At 38.8% G+C, this 7,500-nt stretch overlaps 3 non-coding genes across 3 annotated transcripts; 2 read left to right on the top strand and 1 right to left on the bottom strand.

Annotated features, from left to right (window-relative positions):
• Nucleotides 1-604: 604 nt before the first annotated feature.
• LOC113381940 lies at nt 605-723 on the bottom strand. The gene has a single exon (XR_003367607.1). It is a non-coding gene; the product is annotated as a 5S ribosomal RNA (ribosomal RNA).
• Nucleotides 724-4,614: 3,891 nt separating this feature from the next.
• Nucleotides 4,615-6,541, top strand: LOC113381946. Its single transcript, XR_003367613.1, has one exon. It is a non-coding gene; the product is annotated as a small subunit ribosomal RNA (ribosomal RNA).
• A 669-nt stretch (nt 6,542-7,210) lies between these two features.
• LOC113381942 lies at nt 7,211-7,365 on the top strand. The gene has a single exon (XR_003367609.1). It is a non-coding gene; the product is annotated as a 5.8S ribosomal RNA (ribosomal RNA).
• Nucleotides 7,366-7,500: the final 135 nt, after the last annotated feature.

Here is a 7,500-nt window from a genome sequence, read left to right on the forward strand (position 1 = left end):
AATTGTTTTCAATATGCTTTATAATTGGCGAGGAAATTGTAATTTTAAAGAGAAACATTTGGTATTTCTTATTTAGAATATATGATTATATATTTTATATATTTTTTTCCTTATAAGGGAGAATGTTTTTCGCCAAGTTCTCTAGAAATGCGTACAAGTTACCAATTATATAAAATGCATACAAGTTACATATCAAATCAAATGCGTACAAGTTTCCAGTCAAACAAAGTACGTGTAAGTTGTCAATAATGCATAATGCGTACAAGTTGCCAATGTGCAAAATGCGTGCAAGTTGTCAATTTGCAGAATGCGTGCAAGTTGTCAATTTGCAAAATACGTGCAAGTTGCTATTTTTATTTAATTTTTGTAATATACTCTAAATAAGTAGTAACTTTCAACCCATGAATATTTCGAATCTTTTATAACAAAATATTCAGTATATTTATATCTTTTATAACAAAATATGCAGTATTTATATATATATATATATTATTTCATTTTACATAAACTATTTTCTCATCTCTATCAAAGATTTTAACAGTTTATACCGAGAGTATGTACTATTTATAATTTGACTTAACATCGGTAAAATACTAGGGCAAAAAGTCAACGATACGTGGTGTTCCCAAGCGGTCTCCCATCTAAGTACTACCCACGCCCGATGTTGCTTGACTTCGGTGATCGGACGAGAACCGGTATATTCAACATGGTATGATCGTTGACGACAAGTAAAACTATACAATCATATGTATACATAAGGTTATAAATGAAATTTCAGTAATAATTTAATATATATCTGCAATGTTACCATAGGGATAACTGACTTGTAACGCGAAGCAACCGAAAAGTTACCATAGGGATAACTGACTTGAAACGCGAAGCAACTGAAAAGTTGCCATAGGGATAACTGACTTGAAACGCGAAGCAACTGAAAAGTTGCCATAGGGATAACTGACTTGAAATTTTGTTCTTAGCCACGTAATTTAAAAAATCTCGAGAAAATTATATGAACACAATTAACCATTTATATACCATTTTATTCGTTATTTTATTCTGCATCTTTCGTACGAACAAAGTTTTTTCGTATCTTTTACGGTTTTCATGTTATAGAGCAATATGTGTAGATGTTAACTTGTCAAAATGCAAAGTGCGGCTAGGTTGGAGCAATACTCCTCACGATTCGATATTTCTGTAAAGAAAACATATAAAGTATTATACATCGTTAGAAAGGTCTCAAAATTCTTAGTTTTTTTCCCATATATCGCAACTTCGAATTCCAAACGGTGTGGCCTACAGGCGAGTTGCCGTCGTAAAATTTCAGGAAAATCGGAAAATCTCGAGAAAATTATATGAACACACTTAACCATTCATATACCATTTTATTCATAATTTTATTCTGCATCTTTCGTACGAACAAAGTTTTTTCGTATCTTTTACGGTTTTCATGTTATAGAGCAATATGTGTAGATGTTAACTTGTCAAAATGCAAAGTGCGGCTAGGTTGGAGCAATACTCCTCACGATTCGATATTTCTGTAAAGAAAACATATAAAGTATTATACATCGTTAGAAAGGTCTCAAAATTCTTAGTTTTTTTCCCATATATCGCAACTTCGAATTCCAAACGGTGTGGCCTACAGGCGAGTTGCCGTCGTAAAATTTCAGGAAAATCGGAAAATCTCGAGAAAATTATATGAACACACTTAACCATTCATATACCATTTTATTCATAATTTTATTCTGCATCTTTCGTACGAACAAAGTTTTTTCGTATCTTTTACGGTTTTCATGTTATAGAGCAATATGTGTAGATGTTAACTTGTCAAAATGCAAAGTGCGGCTAGGTTGGAGCAATACTCCTCACGATTCGATATTTCTGTAAAGAAAACATATAAAGTATTATACATCGTTAGAAAGGTCTCAAAATTCTTAGTTTTTTTCCCATATATCGCAACTTCGAATTCCAAACGGTGTGGCCTACAGGCGAGTTGCCGTCGTAAAATTTCAGGAAAATCGGAAAATCTCGAGAAAATTATATGAACACACTTAACCATTCATATACCATTTTATTCATAATTTTATTCTGCATCTTTCGTACGAACAAAGTTTTTTCGTATCTTTTACGGTTTTCATGTTATAGAGCAATATGTGTAGATGTTAACTTGTCAAAATGCAAAGTGCGGCTAGGTTGGAGCAATACTCCTCACGATTCGATATTTCTGTAAAGAAAACATATAAAGTATTATACATCGTTAGAAAGGTCTCAAAATTCTTAGTTTTTTTCCCATATATCGCAACTTCGAATTCCAAACGGTGTGGCCTACAGGCGAGTTGCCGTCGTAAAATTTCAGGAAAATCGGAAAATCTCGAGAAAATTATATGAACACACTTAACCATTCATATACCATTTTATTCATAATTTTATTCTGCATCTTTCGTACGAACAAAGTTTTTTCGTATCTTTTACGGTTTTCATGTTATAGAGCAATATGTGTAGATGTTAACTTGTCAAAATGCAAAGTGCGGCTAGGTTGGAGCAATACTCCTCACGATTCGATATTTCTGTAAAGAAAACATATAAAGTATTATACATCGTTAGAAAGGTCTCAAAATTCTTAGTTTTTTTCCCATATATCGCAACTTCGAATTCCAAACGGTGTGGCCTACAGGCGAGTTGCCGTCGTAAAATTTCAGGAAAATCGGAAAATCTCGAGAAAATTATATGAACACACTTAACCATTCATATACCATTTTATTCATAATTTTATTCTGCATCTTTCGTACGAACAAAGTTTTTTCGTATCTTTTACGGTTTTCATGTTATAGAGCAATATGTGTAGATGTTAACTTGTCAAAATGCAAAGTGCGGCTAGGTTGGAGCAATACTCCTCACGATTCGATATTTCTGTAAAGAAAACATATAAAGTATTATACATCGTTAGAAAGGTCTCAAAATTCTTAGTTTTTTTCCCATATATCGCAACTTCGAATTCCAAACGGTGTGGCCTACAGGCGAGTTGCCGTCGTAAAATTTCAGGAAAATCGGAAAATCTCGAGAAAATTATATGAACACACTTAACCATTCATATACCATTTTATTCATAATTTTATTCTGCATCTTTCGTACGAACAAAGTTTTTTCGTATCTTTTACGGTTTTCATGTTATAGAGCAATATGTGTAGATGTTAACTTGTCAAAATGCAAAGTGCGGCTAGGTTGGAGCAATACTCCTCACGATTCGATATTTCTGTAAAGAAAACATATAAAGTATTATACATCGTTAGAAAGGTCTCAAAATTCTTAGTTTTTTTCCCATATATCGCAACTTCGAATTCCGAACGGTGTGGCCTACAGGCGAGTTGCCGTCGTAAAATTTCAGGAAAATCGGAAAATCTCGAGAAAATTATATGAACACACTTAACCATTCATATACCATTTTATTCATAATTTTATTCTGCATCTTTCGTACGAACAAAGTTTTTTCGTATCTTTTACGGTTTAAGAGAAAATCGAGGAAAACTGGTTTGAACATTTATTGTAAAATTAGAAAATTTAAACAAATAATTATAAAAAATAATATAACTATATATAAATTCGTTTTATATTCATTGAGATCTATAAAAATCAATAAATACATAATTTTATACAAAAGTTTAAAAAAACCCAAAAAACACCTAAAAACTCAATAATTAACTATAATTCATATTGTCCATATATATAAAACTGTTTGAACATCTAACAAAATTTTCGACAAAAATTTTTCTATCATAAGGGTTCGCAGTTCGAAATTTTCCCAGACTTTTGTCTTGACGATTCACACCGTAAGCGCGAGCAGGCCCTCGCCGCAGGTCAAATGCACGTCGCTTGGGACTCAGTCTAATACTTACGCTGTGGCCGCGCGCCTTATATAGGGGGATAGGTCGTGTCGAGTGCGATGCGAGCAAGCTTAGGCTAAAGTACGCTGTGTTGTTCAGGCAGGTTCGAATATTATTCCCCGGTGTATTTTATACATTATATTCGATACTTTTAGTCTATCAACTATATAGCGGCGTTACTTTAAATAATGTCGTAGACCGTGTCTGGAATTATATACGCCGTATATGTTCGGATGTCGGTTTACGGCCGGGTTCTGGACCTTATTTATAAGTGTTCAACCATACTGTACAGCATATCCGCGGGCATGTGTCGTTGACGCAAAGACTCTTATGCGGAAAATCAAATATACAAATGCTATCAACTCAATACTCTCCGAGCGAGAATAAAAGTGAGTTATAACGATGAATTCTTATGAATTCGCCCCGACGTTTTCAATCTAACGAAGGGTAAAGAGACTGTTTGAAATTAACTGGGTCTGCGGACCGCAAATTTCATGTACGGACCGCCGTTTCGACGGTTGTTAAAGGTCTAGCCTCTGTGTTAAGCGCAGAATATATAAAATATCTAGTCGCGATGTAAACTGTTCGTTATGTTCAGGGAATATCGTACGGCTCAGATATATATATATGTAAGAAAATTCGTTGTTTAGAAATATTCATCGAACTTTTCTATACAAAGTGTGGTCTCTCGGGTGACGCCGAGGGACATTTACGCACTATGCTATTATATATATATAGCACCCTGGTTGATCCTGCCAGTAGTATATGCTTGTCTCAAAGATTAAGCCATGCATGTCTCAGTGCAAGCCACATTAAGGTGAAACCGCGAATGGCTCATTACATCAGTTATGGTTCCTTAGATCGTACCCACATTACTTGGATAACTGTGGTAATTCTAGAGCTAATACATGCAAATAGAGTTCCGACCAGAGATGGAAGGAATGCTTTTATTAGATCAAAACCAATCGGTGGCGGGCTTGCCTTGCTCACCGTTTGACTTGGTGACTCTGAATAACTTTGTGCTGATCGCACGGTCTAGTACCGGCGACGCATCTTTCAAATGTCTGCCTTATCAACTGTCGATGGTAGTTTCTGCGACTACCATGGTTGTTACGGGTAACGGGGAATCAGGGTTCGATTCCGGAGAGGGAGCCTGAGAAACGGCTACCACATCCAAGGAAGGCAGCAGGCGCGCAAATTACCCACTCCCGGCACGGGGAGGTAGTGACGAAAAATAACGATACGGGACTCATCCGAGGCCCCGTAATCGGAATGAGTACACTTTAAATCCTTTAACGAGGATCTATTAGAGGGCCAGTCTGGTGCCAGCAGCCGCGGTAATTCCAGCTCTAATAGCGTATATTAAAGTTGTTGCGGTTAAAAAGCTCGTAGTTGAATCTGTGTCCCACACTGTCGGTTCACCGCTCGCGGTGTTCAACTGGCATGTCTGTGGGACGTCCTACCGGTGGGCTTAGCCCGTCAAAAGGCGGCCCAACTCAAAATCCTACCACGGTGCTCTTCACCGAGTGTCGAGGTGGGCCGGTACGTTTACTTTGAACAAATTAGAGTGCTTAAAGCAGGCTCATTCGCCTGAATATTGTGTGCATGGAATAATGGAATAGGACCTCGGTTCTATTTTGTTGGTTTTCGGAATTCCGAGGTAATGATTAATAGGGACAACTGGGGGCATTCGTATTGCGACGTTAGAGGTGAAATTCTTGGATCGTCGCAAGACGGACAGAAGCGAAAGCATTTGCCAAATGTGTTTTCATCAATCAAGAACGAAAGTTAGAGGTTCGAAGGCGATCAGATACCGCCCTAGTTCTAACCATAAACGATGCCAGCTAGCGATCCGCCGAAGTTCCTCCGATGACTCGGCGGGCAGCTTCCGGGAAACCAAAGCTTTTGGGTTCCGGGGGAAGTATGGTTGCAAAGCTGAAACTTAAAGGAATTGACGGAAGGGCACTACAAGGAGTGGAGCCTGCGGCTTAATTTGACTCAACACGGGAAACCTCACCAGGTCCGGACACCGGAAGGATTGACAGATTGAGAGCTCTTTCTTGATTCGGTGGGTGGTGGTGCATGGCCGTTCTTAGTTGGTGGAGCGATTTGTCTGGTTAATTCTGATAACGAACGAGACTCTAGCCTGCTAAATAGGCGTACTTTCCGGTATCGCAAAGACCCTCCGCTTCGGCTTCGGTCGTTGTTGGTTGTGGTTCTTACTACCGGCGTACAAATATATCTTCTTAGAGGGACAGGTGGCATTTAGTCGCACGAAATTGAGCAATAACAGGTCTGTGATGCCCTTAGATGTTCTGGGCCGCACGCGCGCTACACTGAAGAGATCAGCAGGTTTTCCTTGGCCGAAAGGTCCGGGTAATCCGTTGAAGCCTCTTCGTGCTAGGGATTGGGGCTTGCAATTCTTCCCCATGAACGAGGAATTCCTAGTAAGCGCGAGTCATAAGCTTGCGTTGATTACGTCCCTGCCCTTTGTACACACCGCCCGTCGCTACTACCGATTGAATTATTTAGTGAGGTCTTCGGACCGGTGCGCGGCAGCGTTTCGACATTGCCGATGTTGCTGGGAAGATGACCAAACTTGATTATTTAGAGGAAGTAAAAGTCGTAACAAGGTTTCCGTAGGTGAACCTGCGGAAGGATCATTAACGTACATTTACTATTTAGTGAATGAAACGTGTGCGATATGTCGTATAACCTACGACGTATAAAATCTTAAAGCGTCTCGCAACGATGGATCATTCGTTTCATTAACGTTTGACCGGAGCTAGTCGCAAAATATTGCGCAGTGTGCAAAAGCAGCGTGACGCGGTTTACAACCGCTTAGCGCTCTTATGCATTGTGTGAGAGCACTGCCATGTATATCTGCTCGGTATCGCCAGATGCCTGAGCGAATGACGAAGTTCGTTGTGAAAACGGCGTTCTTTTTGAATATTATACTTTAAACGCATAGCTCAATCAATTCTTTGGGCGCTAGATGAAAGTCTAGTGTTTCAAAGTCGATTGTAGTAAACGCTTGCGTTAGTATTCTATATACTCTGCACATTTTATTCAAATTGTGCGAATTTGAACATTCGCTTCATTGCGTTGTTTTAAGAAAATGAAAGATCAGCGAAAGCAGATTTTTCAATCTCACACACAATGAAATATTCATATTTCAATTTTGAAACGAGGTCTCGTATCTCGGACCGAAAAGCGAAAGCTTTACGGTGTACTAATTGTAACCATAATAAACATACTAGTTTCAGAATCGCCCGAGTTATCTTAAACGATTTCGAGGGAATCACGATTGAAACATGTATAAATATATATAAAATCACCCTGAACGGTGGATCACTTGGCTCGTGGGTCGATGAAGAACGCAGCTAATTGCGCGTCGACATGTGAACTGCAGGATACATGAACATTGACATTTCGAACGCACATTGCGGTCCTCGGATACTGTTCCCGGACCACCTCTGGCTGAGGGTCGTATAACATTACCAGACTGCCGCTTGCTTTAAACGGCTTGCCGGCGAATGATGGAGTTTCGCGTAAATGCGTGCTCTTAAATAATTCACTCAACGTGTGAGCCAGTCCATTTTGCAACATCGGACATTACCGTTCG

The sequence above is a fragment of the Ctenocephalides felis genome, unplaced genomic scaffold, assembly GCF_003426905.1.
Source record: "Ctenocephalides felis isolate EL2017-DRISC unplaced genomic scaffold, ASM342690v1 CF-g0.4_SCAFFOLD_03216, whole genome shotgun sequence".
Classification (NCBI taxonomy): domain Eukaryota; kingdom Metazoa; phylum Arthropoda; class Insecta; order Siphonaptera; family Pulicidae; genus Ctenocephalides; species Ctenocephalides felis.